The sequence below is a fragment of the Desmodus rotundus genome, chromosome 12, assembly GCF_022682495.2.
Source record: "Desmodus rotundus isolate HL8 chromosome 12, HLdesRot8A.1, whole genome shotgun sequence".
NCBI classification, from domain to species: Eukaryota; Metazoa; Chordata; class Mammalia; order Chiroptera; family Phyllostomidae; genus Desmodus; species Desmodus rotundus.
The window spans coordinates 64,680,381-64,707,447 of NC_071398.1; the positions used below are offsets into that span (position 1 = coordinate 64,680,381).

General features: G+C 47.2%; 1 non-coding gene across 1 annotated transcript; it reads left to right on the plus strand.

The window, feature by feature from the left end:
* Positions 1-21,192: 21,192 nt before the first annotated feature.
* Positions 21,193-21,320, plus strand: LOC112314110 (small nucleolar RNA SNORA33). Its single transcript, XR_002975776.1, has one exon. It is a non-coding gene; the product is annotated as a small nucleolar RNA SNORA33 (small nucleolar RNA).
* The last annotated feature ends 5,747 nt before the right edge of the window (positions 21,321-27,067 follow it).

Below are 27,067 nucleotides of genomic sequence, written 5' to 3' on the forward strand. Positions count from 1 at the left end.
CTTACTTTCCCCAGGCCATGAACCGGAGGAGATGTGCTTGTGGGTTCCCTGCTATCTTGCCACCTTGAGACAGAGCTCACCCGTGAACTGAGCTCACACACACAGCACAGGAAGCCAAGAGACAGACAGACAGACAGCAGGTGCTGGCTACGTGGCTTGCACCTGGATCACGCAGAGTCTGAAGCCAAGTCTACTTTTGAGCTCAGAGGCGTTGTTGCTCAAATTTGTTTGGATTCTATTTTCTATCCCAGTCCCAGTCCCACCCGCATTCCTGGCAGCACGCAGCTGTGCAGCGTTAACACCGGAGGGCTCAGGAAATGCTCAGGAAATCAGAGGACGGTTTGAAGAATCGGGCGCTGGGAAAAGGAGGCCCTGCAGAACTCTGGGTGTACAGAGGGGAATGTACACTCAGAGTTCTGTAAAGAATGTAAAGAATGTAAAGAATAGATAACCCTCAGAGAAAAAATAAGTTAAAAAATAATGACAGCAAATCTATGGTCATTAATTGTCAACACCTGTCCCACATTGTGTCGCATTGTTTCCACCTTACGTCCTATGACAACTTATTAAGACTCCATGTAACAAATGGCAGCGGACACTCGCGGAGGTTGTTGGGTCATACAGGTAGTACGGGGCAGAGGTTTGAAAGCAGGTCTGCCCAGTTCCATAGGTGTACTTCTAAACCCTTTGGCTACAGACCCTCTACCTCAGAAAATCAGGTCCCGGGAGGTGCAGCAGCCTGCCAAGCTCACACATCCTGGAGCGACAGTTGGGTTCACGTGTGCCTTATCCTCCCTATGTGACCCTCAGCAGCTGGCCTTTCTGAACCCCAATTCCCTCACCTATAAAATGGGGTTAACACTGCCTATACCAAAAAGGTGCCTCCCCAACATTGGAGAGACAGACAGACAGATGTACATAGAGAATGAGAACTTCCGGAGCAGAAACCCACAGCAGACCCCTCCGTGGGAAGCATCCAGGGTGGAAAAACCTGAACTGTGATTGAAAAAGCGCAGGTGAGTATAACATATGCATATTGTATCAACCCTGTGTAGCAACATCTGATATGGGTAATGACTGATGCGATGCTTACAGTGACATGTATAATAATAATTAAATAACTGTTACTATATGCAGTGATGCATGTAATAATAAACAATTAAAAGAGCATTGTAGCTGAATAAGATATGTATTCAACTATATACTGAACTATATAATGTTCTTATATATTTGAATAAGATATATATATATATATATACTAGAAAATATATATATTCCATTTGATTCCATCCTAAGAATCAGACCAGACTGAACTCTCTGCTGCTCACTCACTTTCGAAGGGCACAGTGTCCCAGGGGGACAGGGCATTGCAGGGTGAGGAGACAGGTGCATATCTGTCCCTAAGAACATTGGCCCCTCCCATGTAGGTCAGGAGGGGAGACTCCAGCTTGCACTTGGTCTTTGAGGTATGGCCCCGGGTCCCCAACTCCACCCCCAGGGCCTGGGGGTCTCCTGGAAAGCAGGAGGCTCAGGCCATTGAGGGTCACAGGGAAGAGCCCTGCAGGATGGGGAGGGAACAAGGTTGAGGAGAGTCGGGGAGGGAGTGTCACCCCAAAGCTGAGGGCAGCAACTCCATGATAAACGGCCCTGAGCGCAAGCTGGGAATTAATAAATTGTGAAAAGTGAAACTTTTCTCTCCAGAACTTCAGACAGAAGAAACGAAGGCAATCCTCAGGCTGACTGGAAAATGGAAGTCAGCAGCACTGAAAGGAAGACAGAAGGTAACCAGACCATAGGGTGCGGGACAAAGGTAATAAAGCCAAGGGAAGCGTGGCTTCCTGTGGGCTCCTGACACCTGGCTCCCACACCCATGTCCCATGCCCACTGCCCCCGTGGCCGTGGCCACCAGCTCAACCCCTGCTCACACTGGGAGTCAATGTGTTTTCTCCTCCATTCTGTCCCAATGTCAAGGTCTTCCAGCTCCTGCCTGGTGCAGCCCAGAGGCCCCAGCAGCTGGGAGCCTGGTCAGGCCAGGTGCAGGTTGCAAGCACTGTCCAGTGCCCCATCCACTTGCCACACGCAGCTCTGAGCACTTGGAGCAAGGCCAGGCCCGGCAGAAAGGTGCTGTCGGTGAAACGTCCACACTGGATTTCAAAGACTTACTGCAAAAGCAGAATGTGAAATAGCTCATTGATAAATTCTGCCATTGATTCGTGCTGTTTCGTGCTAAATTTGTGCTATTTTGGATATCTTCATTTACATAAAATACATGATTGAAGTTAATGTATTTTGTATTTTGTATGCATTGGGAACATTTCAAATGGCACGTGTGGTTTGCATTATATTTCTTTTGGACAGTGCTGGATGAGGGCCTCTCCCTTTGAACTTCAATGGACATTCTATCCACACTTGGCCTCCAATGGTACGTCCCGCCATGCACTGTGGATAATGCTTACATTGGGGAGGCTGCCTTCCGGGCTTTCAATGGCTGGACCTGGCCTCCAGCACAGCGCCTGGTAACAGATGAAATGTCTCCCGGGGACCATCCATGCTGGCGTGCGGGGGGCAGTCTGATGCTGGGGTGTCTGGTGGACACCCCACCAGACAGCCGTGCCCTCTATTCCCACAGGCTCTGACTCTCCTGCAGTCTCCAAACTCGGGTGTTTCTGAGTCAGGTGGTTGAGATCACACACATGAGCAGATCTGAATCTCAACTCTGCCCTTTCATTGCTGTGCAATCTTGGGCCACTGATTCAACCTCTCTGAGCCCTAGGTTCCTCCACAAGTGAAATGGAGATAAGAAAACCTAATAGTGAGCTTTCCTAATATCTCAGAGCCTGCCAGATGGGCCTGTTTTATATTCTTGTGGCATTCGCACCTTCTTGTGGACATTGTAATGATACATTTACATGCTTAATTTATTTCGGACTCACCCAGTAACCTAAGACCCCACCCAGAGCACTATGGAAATGCACCTGTTTTGCTCATCATTGTAACCCCTGAGTCTAGCTCAGTGCCTGGAGCATAGTAGGTGTTCAGTAAATATTCACAGACTAAGAGAATGACATATAGTTGAACAGCACAGCAGAAGGCAGGTGGGGATGTGTAATAGGGGACAGCTACTATTATTGTCATTCCTAGACTGATGCAGCTGTCTGAATTTCATTCCTGCACATGGTTATCCTCAGCTGCCTCTCCCGCACATCCAAACTACTCCTGTGAGTGATCTAGTCCAACCCCCAACCCCCAGTCCCATCCCAGCAGCAAAGCAAGTAAGTCAGTTTTTATCTCAGGATAGAAAAGAAGCATCTTCCATCGTTTTGGGGCCCAAAGACCCCACTGGCATCCTTCCTAAGTCTCTTCTTTTCCAGAGACTAAGAAAACTCTCCAATTCCTTTAGCCTCCCTTACAAAGCATGCCCTATGCCTCATCCATCCTCCGTGTGGTCTCCCGGGAGGTTGCTCAGACACCCACAGGACAGGTGAGGTTACTGTGAGTGTCGGGGTTTCCTCAGTTCCCACCCCCATGCCCCCAGTACCCTGCCCGCCTCCAGCTTGGTGGAAACCTCCTGTGTGCCAACCTGCCCACTCTTGTCCCCACGCTTCTGGCACAGTGGCCAGAGTTGTAGAACTCCAAGTTGTTTGGCTCCAAGTCCGAGTTAGAGCCAAACGGTCCAACCTCACTCATGGTTTATAAATGGAAAAACTGAGGCCCAGGACGTCAAGTTCATCCACATGTTTGGGCAGCGCTGTGCCAAGACTGGAGCTGCAGGACCTCCAGCCAGCTGGGACACAGGCAGGTCCCTCTCTGTGTGACCAGAGGCTCCGTAGCCATAGCTGGCTCTGCCCCCGTTCCCTACTCGGAGCCCAGCTCACAGGCTCTCCAGCTTTTGTCTTCCTTCTTGGCCTTCTCTCACCTGAGCATTCCTAAGAGGTGAAGGTCCTGGGGGGTGTGTCCATAGGCTCCCGAGTCTCTGGGATCAGGTCTTTGAGGCCCTGGGGTCCCCAACTCCGGTGTCTGGGGCAGGACATCCAGAGGCGGCGCCCTCCACTGGCTCAGAGCACAGTTCTCAGGAGACAAAGCCTTTGGCGCTGTAGTCTCCCTTTACTCCTCCCCTTAGCCAACCCCTCCCTGCCCCTCTGACCCCCTCCCCCACCTCCCCCAGGAGCACACACGCTGAGCCCCTTTCACCCGAAACAAATCACTAGCCCCTCCTTCTTCTAATCAGGCCCTGATCTCGCTGGTTTGAAATCAAAGGAATTTTCACCCTTAGCTCTTCTCCTCCCAACACGTCCAGGTGCAGATGAAGACAAGACCCGTGACTCAGACGCAGGGGTATGGGAGGGCAGGCCAGCACCGGGAGCCCAGGCCTTCAGGGCTCACCTCCCAAGAGCACAGGGTAATGTTAGTTCTCCGCCACACCGGCCACTGCCCACCTTGCCTTTCACCGTGCTTCCTGTTCATGCCTAAGATGTGGAGGAGCCAGTGGAGGGCAGGGAAAGGGGGCTTAGCTCAATCTCCCAATACGGGTGGGCGCCAATATTGGCATTCCAACCTCAGCAACGAGGCCGGGGCGTGCCTTTTCTTAGTACAGTAGATGCAACCTGAAATCAGGTTCTGGCACTCTATTCTAGCCCCCAGGTTTTCATCATACCACGTGACTGCAATGTCTCCCAGGTGAGGCCACTCAGGTGTGCAGGCTTCCATCTGCTCTCGTCAGGTTCTGAAAGCAGGAGTGGGCTTGTCAGTATAGGGCTTTACCCGTTCAGGCTTCTGGTATAATTGAGACAATGTTGCTTCTTTCTCTGAGTCTTTCAAAGCATCAGTGTAATAGGGGACCTGCCTCATCGCACACCTGTTTATTCACTCCTTTACTCTCAGCTACTGTTCCTCTGTCTCTCCATTGACACCAAGCTTCCCCACCTTTTTAAGGGACATCAGGTTTGGCCACTGTGCTGGTCTAGATGACCGGCAGCAATGCTAGTCTAGCAAACGCCTACTCCTCAGTCCACCAGCCACAAGCTTAACGTTCCCCAAGACCACCCTCACTCCAGACCCACCGGCCCCAGCCCCAGCCCCTCCATACAGAGACCCCTCCTCCAGGCCTGGGCAGTCTGAACCCCAGTAGACACAGCAGGGTCCTTGAGGGTCCCTCACCAGGATGGCGGCCTGGGGGCATGGCCTCACGCAAGCACAGACTGCTTCCAGGAATTCGCTGCGATGCCTGATGAATGTTCCCTTAACCCTTGAGGTTATATTTTCCATAAGATGCCCCGAAATAGCCTTGCTTCATATAACGGAAAAATGTGAAGCCAATATCTTATTATTCTCGGTTATTTTCAGTTGGGCTCTGATGGAAAAATCAGTTATTCCTTATAGTAGGTCTTAACCTACAGCCATCTGATTACATTTCTGAGAAATATAGATTTGGGTTTGTTTTTTATGGGCTCATCTCGTGCTTCCTTTATCCTTAGATTTAATATGATTACCATATGCACTTTCTGTCTCTAAGTTGTTCATAAGAATTGAAACTTTTTCCAGGAAAACACACACAAAGGTCTTTATGATTTGGCCCCTGCGCACTTGCACAGCCTCACCTGCCTCCACGTGGCCCACCCCTCCTCCGCTGACACCCCAAGCTCCTCCAGTCCTCAGTGCCCGCCAGGCAATCTGGCACGGCGGTCAGGAGCACGGAGCCAGAGCGGGACGGGCTCGGTGTCAGCTCAGGCCCTGCCATAGACTGACCCGCTGAGCTCGGGCAAGTTTCCAGACTTCTGTTTCCTCACCTAAAAAATGCAGGTAATATCAGAAATGTAGTTTGCCGCACATAATGCACTCCTTGTATAATGCGCACCCATGTTCTGTGCGCATTATACACGGGGTTATTAGGCCCATCGTGTGCAATCATTATACCCATTTAGAAGGCTCAGCCTTATTTTTCCCTCAAAAATTTGGGCAAAAAAGTGAGCCTTATACACAGCAAAAATACGGCACCTGTCTCACCACAGTGCAATACCACTTAACACCCATGGGGGGGCTGTTATAAAAAAATGGAAAATTGTGTTTGCAAAAATGTGGAGAAATTGGAACCATTGGGCACTGCTGGTGGGAATATAAAAGGGTGGAGCCTCTGAGAAGCAGGGCAGCAGCTCTTCAAAAACAACTAAAAAGCGCTGTCCAGATTTTCCCAGGTAATCCCAGAATTGCAGTAAGATCCAGCAATTACACTCCTGGGCGTAAACAACAAGCCGGCAGGGACTCGACCAGAGATCTGTGCGCCCGTGCGCACCCCAGCATGATTCACAAGAACGGCAGGTGTCACAAGCACCCCCAGGCCGCCTTCGCTGGGTGAGTGGGGAAACCACACGGAATATTGCTCACCTGACAAGGAGGAAACCCTGGCACAAGCGACAGCGTGGATGCACCTGGAGGGCGTTTTGTAAAGTGAAGTACTCCAGCCACTAGGAGACTGTTGCGTGATTACACTCTCCCGGGATGCCTAGAGTTTCAGTCTGGGAAGATGAAAGCGTTCTGGAAATGGGCGGGGGGGATGACTCACAGCACCGTGAATGCACTTACAGTGCCACTGAGCTGCACGCTTAAAAACAGTTACAACTGTGAATTTTGTGTTATGTATATTTTACCACATTTTTTAATCCTCACCTGAGGATGTTCTTTCATTATTTTTAGAGAGAGAGAAACATCAGTGAGAGAGAAACATTGATTGGCCGCCTCCCATATGGGCCTGGACCAGGGATCGCAGGCGCCAGAACCGGGGACCAAACCTAAAATCCAGGCACGTGCCCTGACTGGGAATTGAACCCACAACCCTTCCGCTCTGGGATGACGCTCCACCCGACTGAGCCACACCTGTCAGGGTTACAATAACATTCCTGAGAAATTACAGGACATGTCTCAGGAGGCCCCAGAGAAGACGCGAAGGCGCCGAATGCATCTGGCACATAGCAGGTGTTCACACAAGGTGAGCTCCCCTTCCTTCTGCAAAGCCCTTGCCTCGTTACCAGAACAACTTCCATCCACATCCCCGCCATCCGTGACTCAGAGCCCGTTCCAACTCCTCTGTGAAACGTGCCGCCGCCAGTTCTGCCGAGTACATGCTTCTAACACAGCCCCGGCTTCTCTGTGGTTCACCCTTGATTTCCCTACCTGCCTTCACGCTGGACTCTGAGACCATTGAGGACAGTGTGCGTCCTGTCCCTTTGTTGTCCTAGCATGTAGCAGAGTACCTGCTACATGTATTTAAGATGTTTATCACACACAAATAAGGGAACGACCGGGGAATTGTAGTCTTAAGATAGAGGCTTTACGTTTTTATTTGTATCCTCACCCAAGGACATTTTTTCATTGCTTTAGAGAGATGGAGGAAGGGAGACAGGGAAACACTGATGCGAGAGGAAAGCATCCATCAGTGGCCTCCTACACGCGCCCCGACCAGCGATAGCACGCACCTGGACCGGATCTAACCCGCACTTTCGGCTGTTGGCAATGCTCCAAACCAGCTGAGCTGCACCTTAGCCAGGGCAAAGCTTTACTTTTTAAAGTCAAACAATTTCATGGACCCACATGTGAACTACTAGTTGAATTTTTATATTTGAGGATAAAAATTTTATTATGGTGCTATAAGTACAGTACTTTTGAAACTGAACTGAGCCAACACACCAATTTTGGTGCGTGTACAGACTTGTCAGTCAGTGGCTGTCACTCCTGGCCTGCTGGGGGCGTCTGGACACCCCTGTTGGCCACCATACTAATAAAGAATATGGCATTTTCAGCGCAGATTGATAGCTTTTACTGCTTATCATGAAACCCTGAAGATGAGATTGAATTTGGAAGATGATAAAGCATGTCTGGTCTGTCCTGAGTGTGTGCATAAAAACAGAAGTGTGTGACTCTTCTGGAGTCTTTGTCAGCGAAGAGGAATTGTCGAAAACACGCACTCCCAGAGCCGAAGGGCAGGTAAGGCTTTCAGGTCAGTTTCAGATTTTCTTGGGGAAAAAAAGCAGAGACCCTTAGACCCTGTGAGCAAGGCACTGAAATATCCCTTGGGAATGAAGGCGGCCCCTTCGTTGTGGTCATTACCAGCTAAGAAAGTCTACTTGGGAACTTTGTCCACATGCGTATGAGTTTGCTAGAGCTGCTGTAACAACATACCACAGACTAAATGGCTCTACAACAGAAATTGACTGGGTCACAGTTCTGGAGGCTGGAAGTACAAGCTCAAGGTTTTCCTTCTGCAGGAGACTCTGTTCCAGGCCGGTCCTCTAGCCTCTGGTGATTGGCCTGCGATCTTTGGTGTTCCTTCACTTCTGCTAACTCACGCCTGTCTCTGCTGTCATCATCGTGTGGTGCACATCTGTGTCCGAGTTCCCTTTTTTATAAAGTCACCAGTCCTAGGGTGGATTAGGGACCCACCTTAATGACCTCAACTTAACTAATTACCTCTGCAAAGATCCTATTTTCAAATAAGGTCATTTTCTGAGGTATTGGGGGTTAGGACTTCAACTTGAATATGGGGGACACGTTCCAACCCATAACAATGGACTGATGCTTTATTTATTTAAAAAAATATATTTTATTGATTATGCTATTACAGTTATCCCATTTTTTTCTCCCCTTTATTCCCCTCTGCCCTGCACCCCCCTCCCACCATCATTCCCCCACCTTAGTTCATGTCTACAGGTCATATATATAAGTTCTTTGGCTTCTCCATTTACCCTACTATTCTCAACCTCCCCCTGTCTATTTTGTACCTACCATTGATGCTTCTTACTCCCTGTACCTTTTCCCCCATTCTCCCCCTCCCCCTCCCAGCTGATAACGCTCCATGTGATATCCATTTCTGTGAATCTGTTCCTTTTCTTGTTGTTTGCTTAGTTCATTTTCATTTTTGTTTTTTGGCATTTGGTTGTTGATAGTTGTGAGTTAGTTGTCATTTTACTGTTCATATTTTTGATCTTCTTTTTCTTAGATAAGTCCCTTTAACATTTCATATAATAAGGTCTTGGTGATGATGAACTCCTTTAACTTGACTTACCTGGGAAGCACTTTATCTGCCCTTCCATTCCAAATGAAAGTTTTGCTGGAAAAGAGTAATCTTGGATGTAGGTCCTTGCCATTCATGATTTTGAATACTTCTTTCCAGCCCCTTCTCGCCTGCAGGGTTTCTTTTGAGAAATCAACTGATAGTCTAATGGGAACTCCTTTGTAGGTAACTGTCTCCTTTCCTCTTGCTGCTTTTAGATTCTCTCCTTCTCTTGGGTGATGTAATTATGATGTGCCTTGGTTTGTGCCTCCTTGGATCCAACTTTGGGATTCTCTGAGCTTCCTGGATTTTCTGGAAGTCTATTTCCTTTGCCAGATTGGGGAAGTTCTCCTTCATTATTTGTTTAAATAAGTATTCAATTTCTTGGTCTTCCTCTTCTCCTTCTGGTGACCCTATGATTCAGATATTGGAATGTTTAAGGTTGTCCTGGAGGTTCCTAAGCCTCTCCTCATTTTTTTTGAATTCTTGTTTCTTCATTCTGTTCTGGTTGAATGTTTGTTTTTTCCTTCTGCTCCAAACCATTGATTTGCATCCTGGTTTCCTTCCCTGTACTGTTGGTTCCATGTACATATTCCTTTATTTCACTTTTCATAGCCTTCACTTTTTCCTCTACTTTGCAACCATACTCAACCATTTCTGTGAGCACCCTGATTACCAGTGTTTTGAACTGTGTATGTGATAGGTTGGCTATCTCTTCGTTGCTTAGTTGTATTTTTTCTGGAGCTTTGATCTGTTCTTTCATTTGGGCCATATTTTTTTGTCTCTGTGTGCCTGTTATGTAGTAAGGGGCAGAGCCTTAGGTGTTCACCAGGGTGGGACAACCCACTTTGCCACTCTGTGGTGCTGTATATGGGGGAAGGGTCCAAGAGGGAACAATGTCACTTGCTCAGTTCTTAGCCATCTTTCAGTTACTTCCCCCACTACCCACAAACAAATTGGGCCCTTCTGGTGCTGATTCCCAGGTGAGTGGGTTTGTGTACGTTCTAGGCCCCTGTGGGTCTCTCCAGCAAACTCTCCTGTGAGGCTGGAGTTTATCCCATTGCTGCCTCAACCCCCACAGGTGTTTTAAGTCAGAGGTTTGAGGCTTTATTTCCCCACACTGGAACCCTGGGTTGCACGGTCTGTCTCACTCTCCAGTTTGTTCCTCCCGGTTTATCCACACACGAATGTGGGGCCCTCCACTCTGCCAGGCACCACCTTGCCAAGAGTTCTCTCCTCCCGGCTGCCCATCTCTACCCCTCCTACAGGTCTGGATGAATGTTTCTTCTTTAACTCCTTGGTTGTTGGACTTCTATACAGTTGGATTTTCTGGCATTTCTGGTTATTTTTTGTTTTTAAATTTGTTGTTGTCCTTCTTTTGGTTGTGCGAGGAGGCACAGTGTATCTGCCTACGCCTCCATACTGGACCACTGCTGTAATGCAAGAGTCTTCAGGGGACACTGTTAGAGGACCTGTGGGCATGCATTCCTGTCTCTTAGCGGCACCTGCTATTTATTTATTTATCTATTTAATTTTTTATGAGATGTCACATACCTTTACTTTCCTAAGTGTAATCTGGCAAAACTTTAAGCATATGAGAATAAAAGTAAATAGATGTGGAGCAGAATCAGGCCTTGCTGTTGACAGAAAAGGACCCTGGCCGAGGCCCGTGGCATTTGAGTGGCTAAGAGGTGTGTGGACTCCATAGTCAAGGCTTGGCTTGGCAAGTGTTTTCTGAAAAGGGCGGGATAGAAAATATCTTAGGCTTTGTGGGTTATATGGTCTCTGTAACAACTATTCAACTCAGCTGTTGAAGCATGAAAACAACCAGAAACAATTTGTAAGCAAATGAATATCGTGGCATTCCAATAAAACTTTATTTGCAACAGCAGGCAGCAGGGCCTGATGTTGCCCATGTGCCTTATTGGTCAAGACTCAGTTGGTTCCCCTACTGAGTCCTTGGCCTTGATGCTATTTTTCTTCTTCTGTGTCATTCCCCACACCACACCCGCCCCCTCTCGAGTCTTCTCCACCAGCCTCGCCCTCAAGGGTTTCCTTCTGCGGGCACCTTACCATGAAGCTGTCTGCCCTCGCTGCCCCCTCCCTTTCACTGAAGTCTTCTGCCTCTGTTCATCCTCCCCTCTGTACACCCTCATACTTCAGAACATCCTCTCTTCTTCATTCCAATTCTGGCACTAATTCAAGCTCCCCACCCCAGCCCGTGCCCACAAAGGAGATCACTTCAGCGTTCACGCAGGGCAACTCGACACTGGGCTTGGGCCGTGCGGTGTGTCTCTAACCACACGTACGCAGTGCATGTGGAAAATACTCAGTCCATCCATCTCAGTTTATGACCCTCCTTGGCAGCCTTTGTTCTGCGCTCACACGAGGTGCTGCCAAGTTTATAAATACTTCCTCCAAATGCCAATAAATTCAGTCTCCCCTAATCTTTCATTCCATAGATAAAATCTCACTGAGGCTGCATTAGACACTGAAAGTTAACTGTTTGCTTGATTGATCTTAAGAGTCTGACCAAAGGTATTTGAGGGCCTCCTATTCATGGCTCACAGCTGCTTGTTTCAAAGATTTTTGCCTATCCACGTCCGGAAAGTTGGAAACCAACGCAGTTGGACGCTCGCCTCTCACGCTGTTCTGTTCTGTGAAGCCACGGCCATTGATAAAATCCAGACAGTTGACCAAAGGGCCTAGAGAAAAATCATTTCTCTGGATACTTGGCTGTGCCTTCTCCAACAGCAGATGAATTTACCAGATGTAACAGAAGCGATTCTTTTTATTTGTCATAGAAGACAAGACTGCCCTTTGTTTTGATGAGCCCAAAAAAAACTTCCAGGCAAGGAGATGTGTTAACAATATATTATGTCATATCTGCTTTTTCTCTTATTCTCCTCTGTAACTGGCCAGTTGCTTAGTATAGCACCAGGCACATAGGAGACGTCTTTAAAAGGTGTCTTCTGGTTCTGCTACCACTGAGATTGCCAACACTTTTTCCTTCATTGTAGTAATAACTACTTAGCGTCACAAAACTCATTCAGCTGCTTTGTAAATTTCCAACAAGTGGCTAATCCAGCCCTGGCTGGGTAGTGAAGTGGGTTAGAGTGTTCTGTTGCTACACCAAGTTTGGGGTTCAATCCCTGGTCAGGGCACAAATGAGAATCAACCACTGAATTTCATCAATAAATGGAACAACAAATCAATGTTTTTGTTTCTCCCTTCTCCACTATCAATAATAATAATAATAATAATAATAAGAAGAAGAAGAAGAAGAAGAAGAAGAAGAAGAAGAAACAAGAAACAACTGGCTAATCCAGGCTATAATTTTCTTAATTTTATTTTGTTACCTGACTGCTGATTGACCGGTCAATCATTTTTTTAAATGCAGTGACAATGATCATGTAGTTAGTATGCAGACTATAAGGGGAGAAATTACCTTTGAATTCTGTTTTATTTTTTAAAATATTTTATTTATTTATTTATAGACAGAGGGGAAAGGAGGGAGAAAAACATCAATGTGCAGTTGCCTCTCGTGCACCCTCTACTGGAGACCTGGCCTGCAACCCAGGCACGTGCCCTGACTGGTAGTCAAACCGGCGACCCTGTGGTTTTCAGGCCAGCGCTCAATCCACTGAGCCACACCAGCCAGGGCTGAATTCTATTTTATTTCCCTGTTCACTTTCAAATGTGTGCAGGTGGGGAAGACCTGCTGATGCCGAGGAGAAACAGGCGCGAACAGAGGCCGCAGCACCCCGAGGAAAGATCCCTGTGCCCTGGGATCCTGGGCAGACCCATCTCTTTAGCTTCTTTCCCATCCTTTCTCTCCACTGTTTTTCTTGATCTCTCCCTCTTTCTTTTCTTTTCATTCTCTCCCAATTTAAAAGCCATTTAAAAGTGAAATCAAAGGGTTATGCCTTCTTTTTCAAAGATGATTATTACCACCTAAATGACATTGACTAGTGATTTTTATCTTGAGTCTGGTACAGTTTAATTACTAATTACTCGAGAATAGGATCTATTTCTTGGACCCCTCGCCTGTTGCGCCTGTGAGCAGGTGTAACTCTTAGTGGAAAAGAAAATGGTTTTGTTCTCAGAACAGAAGAAAGCAATGATGATTCAGGTTACTTTGTCTTTTCCCTTTTTTCCTCCCGCCTTCCCTTTTTCTGGTTACTCACACTCCGTTGTGTCCCTCTGGGGGCCACTGAGCAAGGCACTCACCTGGGGTTCCTGCTGGGGAAGGACTGACTCACAGCAGCCACCTCCCTCCCGTGGAAGCCACCTGTGACTTCTCGGCTGCAGGGCCCAGGGCGGGGCTCCGTACACAGCACGGTGTCCCCCAGGAAAGGGTGTTGATGGACTGAGGGGCAGATGGCTGACAGGCTGGCCCCTGGCTGATGCACGAGGAGGATGACACCACCCCTGCTCAGAGTCAGAGCCACCTGTGGCTGGGGACATTAGCACGAGACTGCCCACTGTCCGGAGCGTGGGCTTGGCAGTCCCATACATCTGGATTCCAGCCCTGCCTCCAGCTGTTGAACCCACTGAGTGAGAGACCTTGGGCTTCTGACTTCATATATCTGAGTCCCAGAGTCTTCATCTGTTAAGCAGGAACTGGGGCCTCTCTCAGGCATCATCCAGGAGAGGATACACAGAAAGCACCTCACAGAGCACAGAGCAGATGAGAAATTGCAAAGACAAGGGAGGGGGCAGGAGAGGACAAGGGCAGCATCCAGGAGTTAATTTGGGGGCTCCATGGAGGACTGCTCTAAACAAGCCCCAGATATACAGGGGCCCCTGAGGGGAAGCTGGGACCCTGGGCTTTGAGGGAGGGCTATTTTCTGTACATGCTGCCCCACAGCACCATCTAGGGGCAGAGCATGCTGGGAGCAAATGCAGGTCTCAGGGAGGTCCTCGGACCCAACACAATTCCCCTGTGCCTTTGTGCCCTTTCCCCCCAGCCCACCTCTGCTGCTTCTCTCCAGCCCCCTGGCCTTTCCCTCCCTGCCCTTAGTCTCTATTCTTCCTCTATCTCCTGTCCCTGGTGCGGTGTTTTCCACAGAGGGGCCCTCAGCGCTTTGGACAAAAGGTGTCATCTGTGGAAGTCAGAGAATGACCATTCCCAACACCTCTCCTCCCTCCTCCTGTGCAGCCAGAGGCCGACTCCATTGATGGCACCAGAAGCCCCTGGGTGGTCACAGCCATGCTGTCCCGGCACACTGGCCAGGGCCCATTGTGATGACACGGTCCTTGGACATCAGGGTCTTGGTTACCGCACCCTCAGGCCTAAGCTAGTGAAGAGAGGGACACTTGGGCCCACTTTCTCCGGTGTGACTTCTACTGTGACTCTTGTTCTCTAAATGGAGCAAGAACTCTACCCAGAGAACAGCAGCGGGGCTTTCACTGAAGATGAAAACAAACCAACCAACCACCCCCAACGAAAAAAAACATACAGCCTTCAAAGAGTAAAAGCCTATTTGGGCCAAGTCCGCATTTTATAAGGCTTGCCAATGTCCACTCCTCATTCCAATCATGACCTTGAAACAACGCCGGAGGCTGTGCCAGACTGCCTAAGTGAACAGGCCGGAAATACTGAGACTCCCAATTGACGAAAAAGGGTTGGAAGTATGTCCATGTTCCCTAAACCAAGGAGCTCTGCATCCTCATGGTACCTCAGAACCTTATCTTTTAACCACTTTCTCCTTTCAAACTTGACTCTGCTGCCTTCTGCACTGAGGATTACCTGAAGGCCAAGTTTGGGAGGTTTGGGGTATTATTTCTTTTTATTTATTGACTGATTAATCTTACAGAGAGAGAGGAAGGGAGAGAGATATCAATTTGTTGTTCCACTTACATATGCATTCACCGGTTGTTTCTTCTATGTGCCCTGACCAGGGATCAAACCCACAACCGTGTTGTATGGGAACTATGCTCCAACCCACTGAACTAACCAGCCAGGGCCCCAAGTTTGACATTCTTAACCCAAACATTTCTGAGTTATCTGAGAACAGGAAAGCTACCCACCATGAGCCCAGTGAAGTGTTGGACCAGGGAGAAGATGCAGATATTAACTCTATGGAAATATTCCAAACCAATAGGAATGTTGATATCAATTCAGTCACTATGGAACATGGACAGAGTAGTCTCCCTGTGCTCTGTGCTGACTGGTAAATCTGCAACGAGCAGAACACACCTTGTTTCTGCCCTGGCTGGTGTGGCTCAGGGGATTGAGTGCTGGCCTGCAACTCGAAGGGTAGCCGGTTCGATTCCCAGTCAGGGCATATGCTTGGGTGCGGGCCAGGTCTCTGGTGGGGGGCACTTGAGAGGCAACCACACATTGATGTTTCTCTCCCTCTCTCCATTTCTTCTTCTCTCTAAAAGTAAATAAATAAAATCTAAACCAAAACAAAACAAAACAGACCTCGTCTCCTGGCCTCATAGAATTTATATTTTAGACTCTACGTAAAACTTAACATTTTTTTTCAATTCTATTTGAACAGCAGCAGAGAATAACAGGGAGGCACAACAGAAACACATTCTTCACCTGAATTAAAAAGTAACATGAAGTTCTAACACATCACTCGTTGCATGGTGGGGACAATGGCAGCGGACTGTCACACACACACCTGATCACATGCATGAAGGACACACTCTTTTTTAGAGTTAGCTGAAAGGAAAGTTGGCAGGCTTTCCTGTCTTAATAAAGAGAAAATATAGTGCAATATCCTCCCTGTCGAATGTCTTACAATTGGTGTGAAGAGACTCACAAGTGAGAAAACCAGAAAGCAATTCAAGCATAGATTCCAGTTCTCCTGTTACCTAGGCAAGAACAAATATTAAACAGTGCCGAATGATTTCTTTCCAAATACGCTCATGAGGAGATTTTGGGCTCAGGTCAGCATTCCCTCCACACCTCCTCAAATCGCTCTCGTTCTTCTCAACAGCTAAGCTTTGCTTTCAAATCCCAACCAGTTGTGTTTGAAATAGCAGCAAGTTTGTTCAATGAAAGTGTTCTGAGAGCTCGGTGGGAACGTTGTAACCTGATAATAAATGTACTGAAGCATGCTTTACGGGGCATCGCTTCCAAAACATACGTGTTCCTGTGTTTCCCGGCGAATTGTGGGGTGCCGATCAAAGTCTGGAGCAGGGAAGAACCCTGAGTATGAACGAATTGTGTTCCTGTGTAATTGTCTTTCCCCCAAACCAAATGTTACGAAGCAGACTCCCCTGCTCTGGTTGCGGTCATTAGTAAACTGAAATGTGTTTGGGTTTTACAAATGGTCCAAGTTTGATCAGGGACTTATGCTTAGCAAAGACCTTGAAATCACGGCGATTCCAATCAAGGCAAACACACCTGTGGGAAGGATTACCTGTGTCGAAGACTAAACAGGAACAAAATGCCTGCACGTCCTTCTTATGTCCCCCTTGCTGGTGGTCATCTACCACACGTGCGATGAAACTGCTCACCCATGGCATTTCTCTGTCCAGAGCACCCTCTCTCTCGAATGTCTGACTAGAAAACTCCTGATCGTGCTTCAAACTTCTTCAAATGCCACCTTTTTGGTGAAGCCATCCCTTAACTCTCAACGTAGGCGCTGCTTCTCAGCATGCGCAGAGAACGCCACGCGTGCCTCGGGTAAGGCAATGGCCTTGCTATATTATAATTTGGAGTGTTAATGCCAACCTCCCTCCCCGTGGCAAGCTTCTTGGTTCCAGGGAAGAAATAGCTGCCACTCTGCTGCAGACACTCATCTGAGACCTTTGCGTGTATGAAGTCATTTAACTTCCGTCGGAATCCTTGAAGCAGGGTTGCCCAAATGGGCTTCACGGAACCCTAGCTCTGTTGCTACAGGTTTCGCAATACAGTGGACCCTGCAACCCTTGGGCACGTGGAGGTTAGGAATTTCACAGAAGGAAGGACGGTGGCCTTTGACCTCAGCCTCTCCCTCCGGAGTCACTTCCCACCCTTACCCTTGTGGCCACTGGCTTCTCAGAGCCAGTGTGCCCTAGGGGGGTGATGGCAAATCAGAGGGGACGCCCGCTTTAAGAAGCAGTGTTTGTGTGCCCAGTTACCGCCGTGATGCTGGGCTGTTGCTGTAAATGCAGAAAACCACGGATTGTGCCGGCTGCAAATGAACTGCACCGTGACATTTTCATACGTTTCCCGCTCTTCTCATCGGAAGTGTTCAGTAGGATTTGTTTCGCCAGTATGGCTGACTGTGTCTGTGACAACATTGGAAGGTGAGCTGTGAGCTGCAGGAGAAAACAACCTAAGCCAATAATGCAACATACACATACGATAGTGTTATAAATGCTAGGTCTGTTTTGAGTCTGAACGTGTCTCAATAAGAAAATGCTTTATCAAAGTCCAGCGTAAAATTGTGTCTTGGGCTATATTTTTATTCACAACCTTGGCTTATGACTTAAGTAGCTTTACTATTCAACATAGTCAATAAAATTCTGTGTTGCCAGTAACAGTAATTCAATTCAGGAAACACCTTTGTTTAAATTATATCTAAAATCTAAAAATAATAAAAATAAAATGAGTGAAGCTGTTTACCTTCTAAGCAGTCTCCTTTGCCACCCTATATTACAATGCATTCTCTCCCTTGCCCCTATTTTATTTTTTCATAGAAATGATAGCCTCTCAACATAGTATACAATTTATGTTTTGCCTTACACTCTGCCGTTCCCTCTGAGTGTGTAAGCTTCCCAAGGGTAAGATGTTTTGCCTGCCTTGTTCCTGATGTGTCCTTGGCACCAGAGCCAGCAACGATTTTTAGTGAAGAAATAAGTTTCCTAAATTGAAATTAATGAGCAAGAACTAAGGTTTTAAGTGTATGATTCTAGTAAAGTATTACTTGTTTAAAAACATAAACTTCTGGGTAGTCTTTCCAGAACATGGAAATCACCCTCAAGTAACACCCCTCCCCCCCAAACTGTTCAGTCCCCGTTTGCGATTACGGCGCAGCACTGAGGAGTCTACAGAAACAGGGGGATTCTGTCTGCGGATCTGGCTTTATTCCCACTTCCTTATGCAAGACACTTCCCTCCATGCTGAAAATTAAGTGTTAGGAGGGGATAGTGAGCCTTTCAGAGACGACAGAATTATGAGAGAGCTCCCCTGTGCTCCACCACGGACCTGGCTTCCTGTCCCAGGAAACTGAGAGAAATGGCAAATTGCTACCTAAACTTTGGGGTTTTCTTGAGGGTGATTTCTGTGTTCTGGAAAGACTACCCTGAGGTTTATCTGCTGTAGGGGTGGGAAAATTCTCCCTACCCATTTTAGATTCTTGTCTGGGGCTCCGTATGAAGGACAGATTAACGAGAGAAAAACTAACTCACTTATTAACATGTGTATCTTGCTTGTAACCAATGGGAGTATTCAGAGATGAGTAACTCAAAGGTGTGGCTTAGAATTCAGGCTTATATAGTATTCTCAACAAATAAAATTTTTGGTTTTTATTTGTAGAACAGTAAATTTGTAGAGAAATTATAAGAGAAAAGAAAGAGGTTCTAGGCTTCCAAGGGCAGCAAAACCTAGTAAGGTAAATAAATGGAAAACTAATAGTAAATAAAGGCTAGTCAGTGAAGTTTATTAGGAAGATACCTCCAGTAACTTCTTCAGGCTGATTAATTATCCTGGCGATTAACTTGTGTCCTTTCTGTTACAGAGGGGAGGAGGAACACCTTTGAAAATTTATGTCCTGCCCTGGCTGGTTTGCCCCATTGGTTAAAGCATTGTTCCATGCCAGTTCCATTCCCAGACGGGGCACGCGCCTAGGTTGCGGGTTTGATCCCTGGCAGTCGGGGCCCATATGGAGGCAATTGATTAATGTTTCTCTCTCACATCGATGTTCTCTCTCTCTCTCCCCCTCTCTTCCTAAAGTCAATATTCATATCCTTGAGTGAGGATTAAAAAAGAAATTATGGCCTGCTTTCACGGTCCAGGGGGAAGAGCTGGGAGTTTCTTATATCTGCTTCTTCTCAGTTACCTTCAACCCCCAAATTCCTCAAGCCATGGCAGCATATTTCGGGTTGACATATTCTGACTGTCCTCCCTGCCAATAGCATGGTTGCTTCTTTGGGTGTTGACAGCCAGAGAAGACCCCATCACATCACCTAGAGAAGGTGCCGAGGCTCTCAGGTAATCCCACAGGTGGAGACAAAAGATGCACCTCCTGAGCAGGGGCAGACAGCAGGAAGCCTGGGTCCCTGGTCCCCGCGCTGTGACGCTCTTCCTCAGTCCTTGGGGCTGGGCCTGTCTGCCTGCCCTTCCCCTGTCCTGCCTCATGTTCAAGTCCTTGCCTCTGCTCTTTCGTTTGAGGAAGCAAGTAAACCCAGAAAGCAATGTTTAAGAGGCAAAATTCTAGAAACAACCAACCAAACAAAACTCCAGCTGCTACAGTTTAAAGCTCATTAATGCTCGTGGGGAAGACTGCTGAGTGTAAAACATATTTCAGTGCCATTTCTGGAAGGGAATTGGGTGAGAGCTGTCAAGGTGTAAACTTTGTCCGCCTTTTGATGTGCAGTTTCCGTTTGGGGAATTTATTCTATGGCCGAACTTGGACAGCTGTACATGTGTGTGCATTTGTGTATGCACATGTACATGTGTTGTGTGCACGTGCGTGTGTACACACAGGCCATCGTACCAACTTACACAGGAGGCTGGCAGCAGCATTGGAAGAGCAGGGAGTTAGTAACAACATACAGTCCCGTCAATGGGACCTGTTTCACTAAATGAAGGCCCACTCGTGTGCTTGGTTACCACATAACCATTGAAAATAACGAGGTAGATTTGCATGTACTGACTTAGACAGATGTCTAAGCCATATTGTCAAGTAAAAAGATATCAAGTAACAGGAGGGTATGGTATGGTTTTTTTGAGATTAAATAAATTGTGTGTGCGTGTGTGTGTACAAAACATTTTCTGAATGAACCCAAGAAAAACTGTTAATGGGAGTCAGAGAAGAAGATAATAGAGACTTATTTTTCACTATCTCCTCACCTGTACTCAGAAATTTTCAGCCATGGGCATGATTTACATTTATAGTTTGAATATAAATTTAAGTATGAAATATGTGATTGAGTTGGCAGAGCTGTGTAAAGCATCTCCCATGTCCCCATGTCCCAAGTCATTGTGCCACTCGGGATATTTAGTGACTTCCTCGCAGTCCATCGCTCGTATGACTTTGAGCAGCAAGGGATCTACTGTGAGGCGCTGGGTAACCCACAGAACTGGGCGGGGGGGGGGTGGCCTGGGCGCTGGACCAGGCTTGCAGGTGTGACTCCTAGGCCACAGAATCGCAGTGGGAGGCCAGTCCCTCCACTGTCCCAGCCCTGCCCCCTGCAACTCATTCCAAACCAAGTCTCGCTCAGGTAACTCTGACCTATGGGATCTAAGTCATCAGTCTGCCTTCCAGCAATGAGGAGGTTAGAAAATAGAAAAATTAAAAAAAAAAAATCTGCTTTGGGAAGGCAGGATTCACCATGTGGGAAATACCAAAAATGCGAGGAGGTGTAATCACTGGGGACAGATATAGATGACAGATGTCACTACCCAGGTTACCTCCCCTGGGACCCTACTCAGTGAAATGTATTTTACCAGAGAAAAAATCTTATTCCAAAATCGTGCTTGCGTAAGACTGAAAATGAATGACAGCAGTGATCTGGGCTATCCCTTAGTTAATCACTTACCGATTGAGTGTGGGAAGCTTTCTGGCAGAAATGACTAGAATCTCAAAGGCTGGTGAAATCCTTAGTAATGATAGTTATCATTTAATTCATGTTTATTGTATGTTGGGCACCATGCCAGGGTCCTTATACATGGGGAAAAGAAAGAAAACTTGCTTTTAAAAATATTATCCACGCCAGAAGGAGATAGGTAGTAGGAGATTTACTACAGGGAATTGGCATGTGCGGTGTGGGGCCGGCGCCCAGGTCTGAGGCCCAGGAGGCAGGCCTTCGGCGAGGCTGGCTGGACCGGGCTGGAGCCCCATGCAAGTGGAATCTCATCTCCAGAGAAGCCTCAGTTCTGCTCTGAGGCTTCTCAGATGATGGAGTAAACCTCTCAGATGATGGAGTCAAGACCCCCCAGATCCGCTGTAGGGTCATCTCCCCTACAAAGTTAACCCATGATGAAGCCAGCCAACAGTCTGCTCACCTGCATGTGTTTCTGTGGAAACTTTTAAAAGTTTGCAATAGTAAAGGCATGTTATGAACCTTAAAGACATTGAAGTCACTGAGGTCCTTGGAAATGACTATAAGGGGCTGGGTTGGGGGGCAGCTAACAAAGGGAAAAGGGGGCATTTGTAATAGTGTCAACGATAAAAATAAAGCCAAAGAAGAAGAAAAAAAGAAAAAGAAGCTGGCCATAAGAAAAAAAAATCAACCGATTATGGACTGTAAACACATCTCCAAAATACCTTGACAGCAACACCTATATTAGTGTTGGATTGACTAACTGGATCGACTTATTACCAACATAGCGAATACATAAAACTGACCAGCACACCTACCTACTGCCAATCATCCAGGAAACACAGAGGACACTGTTTCCTTTTCAAACTGTGACAGGAAGTTTAATGAGAAAGAGGTAAAAGAAGGGAGCTGTGGGCTCAGGAAACAAGGTACGGAGGCAAAAGAAGGGCCCCTGGGGCTCAGGAGAAAGAGGGGCAAGAACAAGGGGGTGGGGAAAGGTGGGATCTGCTCCAGAGAGTGAGCCACGCTGGGTCTCAGTCCTGAGGACTTTTAAGGGTGAGGATCTTAGGGGAGGTCCCAGAAGAGGATCTCAACGGAAGAGTCATTGGCTTTTCCAGGATGTCCTTTCAGGACCATGGTCTCTGCTGATTGGTCGGCCCTAGGGCAGGGGTCATTAGTCAGTGATGTCAGCCAGGGCATCGCCAGTCTGGCCTCACTGCTTTTCCAGGCCTGGAGCTTGTCCCATTGCCTTCGGGCTGTGCATGTGATGTGCTCTGGCCGCTGGACTGTGGACATCCCAGCGGGGGCTCTAAGAGGCCTTTGAAGTTTCTGCCAGTGCTGCTGCTCCTGTGTCGGCTGCAAGAATGGCATGTCGAGGTCAGGGCTCTTCTTCCAGCCTGAGTCAGTTCTGGAGGCTGGAAGGATGAAGTCATGGTGGCCACGTGGTCAGGTCTGCGTCTGATGAGGACCCGGTTTCTGGTTCCTTCATGGCCGTCTTCTCACTGTGTCCTCACATCTTACCTTGGGGAGATTGTTAATAAACGTCTTCAGTTATGCAAAGCAGGCCAGACCAGAACGGGAGTAACTGGGAGAAGAAAGATTTGCATGTTTTTAATTTATTCCATTCATGAATTCATTCAACAAGTGGTTACTGAGTACCTTACTGCATGTTATTGCTTTTGATGCTTGAAATATATCAGGAAATATTGCAAAACAGACTAAGATTCCAACCCGTGTGGAATTTATATTCTTTGTATAATAGAATGGGTGGCAATTTTGAGTTTTCTTTTGGCAGCTGGAAGAGATTGAAGTTTAGAGGCCCGACATCCTGGAAAAGAGCTAAGGAAGACAGATTTTGGGATGGGTTCCAACCTGGTAGTGTAGCCGAGTACAGGCCTGGCTGCCTGCTGCTTCCAAAGCTGATACTCCAGAGGCAGGTGCTGATGTAAAGGAAAGTGGTTTTATTTCCGGGGCCAGCCACCTGGAATATGGGGGCCTCTTGTCCCAAAGCCCATTTCCCTAAGTGGAGGCAGGGGTTTTTCTTAGGAGGGAGAGGGGACAGAACAGAGAGACCAAGGGAGGCGGTTGAAAAGCTCTCTCCGTGCCGACGAGCACAGTGCATTCTGGTTAGGACAGTGACGGCCCAGTGCGTGTCATCCTGGTCTAGTCATCCTGGCTTCACGTTGTCCATGCTTTACCCCATCCTGGCTCCAAGGCTGAAGATTAGCAAAGCTCCCGGAACTGGGAGGCCTGAAGGTAGAGGTCTGTATCTTTCAAAGTCAGTTCCTGGGATTCCTACACAACCATGGTGTTCATCTGCAAGCTGCATAGTTAGTCAGAGTCTACTCTCAGAGAACGGTGTCAGAAGAATGGTGGGGTGGGTTACCACTCCCGCCGTGACAGTAGCAGGTCGGGATCCGGTACTGCCGACTAGCGGGGAACCCTTTTGTGCTGCTCAGAGACGCTGGTAAGGACAATGCTGCCTAGTGCCCCCGTTTCCAGCTCTTATCCACCATCGTCCTTGAAGCTTCTGTTGAAGTCAGAGATGCCCCGGCCTGGGATTAGTGACACCTGGTGGTGCCCATGCTCAGAACAAACTGGGGCAGAGTGAGCACCGCAGCCCCAGGGGACAGGAGGGCTGGCGAGGGAAACAGGACCCGGAGATGATGGCTCTACAGAGGCTGCCGACAGAAGAAACGTCCAAGCCTGTAAAGAATTTCTGTGAGTTTGATTTGTGCCTAACTGACGACAGTTGTTGGGAAGCAACGTCTTAAATGCTCCAGAGTGGCAGTTTTGCAGTTTCTTTTACGCATTTTAGATTCAGAAGGGAAGGAAGACCAACCTGAAGGTGGGAGGGATGAAGCTGGGGATTGGATTACAGGATAGTTAAGATTACGCGCTCTCTTGGAGTGGGGTTAAGCTTGTTTCGAAGGTGTGCTAACCTAGATGCACAGACACAAGGGACAGGACTGGCTTAAGACAAAGATAAACCTTTTACTGAAGAAGTTATGTGCCTGGGGCTGACCACCCACCTTGACCTGCCCAGTTAGGAATTTATGATCATATAATATCACCATGTGAGGTTACTTTCCATAGAGCCCCTTTCTGTGTCTGCAATATATAGATATAGATATCAATATAGAGAGATAAGATGGAAAGATGGAGATAGCAGATTTCTTCCAAAGAGTTGGCTTACCTGATCACCAGGTGGCAAGCTCAAATCTCTGGGCAGGTCAGCAGACCAGAAAGCCTGGGGTGGGAGCTGAAGCTGCAGTCTTTTTTTTTTTTTTTTAATTATTGTTTTTATTTTTAAATTATTTTATTGTTGTTCAATTACAGTTGTCTGCATTTTCTCCCCATCCCTCTACCCCACCCCAGCCAAACCCACCTCCCTCCCCTGCTTCCACCCTCCCCCTTGGTTTTGTCTATGTGTCCTTTATAGTAGTTCCTGAAAACCCTTCTCCCCACTGTCTCTTCCCCACTTCCCTCTGGCTATTGTTAGATTGTTCTTAACTTCAGTGTCTCTGGTTATATTTTGTTTGCTCTTTTCTTCCGTCGATTATGTTCCAGTTAAAGGTGAGATCATATGGTATTTGTCCCTCACCGCCTGGCTTACTTTGCTTAGCATAATGCTCTCCAGTTCCATCCATGCTGTTGCAAAGGGTATAAGCTCCTTTCTCTCTGCTGCGTAGAATTCCATTGTGTAAATGTACCATGGTTTTTTGACCTACTCATTTGCTGATGGGCACTTAGGTTGCTTCCAGAACTTGGCCATTGTAAATTGTGCTGCTATGAACATTGGGGTGCATAGGTTCTTTGGGATTGGTGTTTCAGGGCTCTTAGGGTATCATCCCGCCAGTGGAATTGCTGGGTCAAAGGGCAGTTCCATTTTTAGTTTTCTGAATTTTATATGAAGCTGCAGTCTTGCGGCACTATTGTTTTTCCTTTTCAACAATGTGATTGGGCCACACCAGCGAGATGATTCTCTTCACTTAAAGTCAGCTAATTGTAGATGTTGACCACATCTACAAAACACCTGCCACAGAGAGCGCTGATCAGATCCATGGGGAGGCGTGGGGAGGCTTGGGGAGGCCCGTAGGAGGAGGTTGCCCGAGGCAACAGTGAATGGTAGAAAGCAGGATTGGCTGAGATGCTGAATGCCTCCAGAGAGCATGGAATTATGGGCCAGAAGATTTAAAATAAAAAGAGGGCAAAGATGGACTCTTGGGGCTCTTTTCCTCAAGGATGCCGGGATGGTCGTGCTGCAGCTGCCTGTATTTCCCAAGGCGTGGTGATTTGGATGGATTTTGGATGGGCGAAGGAACTCCAGGTGCAGCCTAGGATTAGGCCGGCCTGGTAGAGGGTGGCAAGTTTATTCTTTGGATGTTCTAGAGGGAATGAGCTCTGAGGCAGAAGCCTGCCATTCTTCCAAAATTGTGTAGCTTTTGTGTCTTACATTGTTTTAGTTTGTAAACCAATCTTATAGAAATAAGATTAAAAACTAACAGGGGAATGATAGGAGAACTCAGGTGTTAAAGAGTTGAGCCTTAATTGATAGGCTTAAGTGACTAATGCACGGAAAGTGGTTACTCCAAAATTGTGAAGCTTTTGCATACAGACTCCTTTCCTTGCTCACCAAACCTCTGCCTCGGGAATTTTGCCTGGAGGGTGGCGGTGGCAGCAGAACCCCACTTGCAGTGGACACTGCAGGGGACACACCTGCAGTCCTGTCTGAATAAGGAAGCACTGCCATCTGGCCAGGTTGACCGTAAAGCAGATCATCGCTGGCAGGTCATCAAAGTGACCAGAAACCCCAGGAATCCTCTAAAAATTGAGAATGAAACTGGACTTTTACAAGATGGAGCCTGAGACAGTTTATTCAACTATTGAATATTAAGGGAAAAAGATAAAATACTTGGAAATACTCCCCAGGATGACTAGGGGTCCTGTGAGTGGCGCCCTGGCAGGCCCACCCGAAGATGGCCTTGCAGCGCTTGACTCACTGCTCACTGTTGGTCAGGATGCTCTACAACTCCGTGAGGGTGGATGTTATCGTGCAGAAAATGATTCTTATCTTACAGCCATGCAATTATCAATTTTTCCCAGTTTTTTTAAATATATCCTCACCTGAGGATATATTTATTGATTTTTAGAAAGAGAGGAAGGAGGAGAGAGAGAGACATTGGTGTGAGAGAGGAACATCGATCCGTTGCCTCCTGGATGTGCCCTGACTGGGGATCGAACCTACAACCTAGGTATGTGCCTTCCCTGGGAATCATGGGACAATGCTCCAACCAGCTGGCCCACCCGGTGCCCAGGGCTTTTTTCCAGTTTTATTGAGAAGTAGTTGACATAGAGCATCATGTAAGTTTACATTGTACAGTGCGATCTGACTTACATAAAATGATTCCCACAACAAGTTAGTTAACACTCGTCATCTCGTACACAGATGTGTACGTGTATAATATTTTCCTTGTGATGAGAACTCTTAGGGTTTATTCTCTTAACTTTCAGACGCATCATGCAGCCATGGTAACTACATCAAGTTGTACACTACGTCCCCAGTCCTTGTGTATGTTACAGCTAGAAGTTTGTGCCTTTTTTATTTTACTTTTATTTTTTATTTAGTTGGTACCTTTTGAACACCTCCAATCCCCCCCTCCCGCCCCAAACACATACCCCATGACTCCAAATCTTCTCTCTTTCTCTCTCTGACTTTGACTTTGTGGATTTTTTTTGGATTCCACGTGTGAGATCATACAGTATTTGTCTTTCTCTGATTATTCACTCAGCATAACGCCCTCTAGGTCCATCCATGTGGTCACAAGGGGCGAGATTTCCTCATCTTTCATGGCTGAGTAATACCCCACTGTAGATGTGTTCCAGCATTTTATCCATTTATCTGTTGACGTGCTCTTCGGTTGTTTCCATCTCTAGGCTATTGTAAATAATGCTGCAATGAACATAGCGGCACATGTATCTTTTTGAATTAGTGTTGTGGATTTCTTCAAATAAATACCCAGAAGTGGAATAGCTGGATCATATGGTAGTCCTATTTTTAATTTTTTGAGGACCCTCCATTCTGTTTTCCACAGTGGCCGCACCAATTTACATTCCCACCAACAGTGCACGAGGGTTCCCTTTTCTCCACATCCTCACCAACATTTGTTATGTCTTGTCTTTTTGATGCTAGCCATTCTGACAGGAGTGAGGTGTTATCTTATTGTAGTTTTGATTAACGCAATATTTGTTGCTCCATATAAGGAAGATGCAACCTCAAAATATGTTTCTTTGGCATAGGAGTTACTTTGAAGT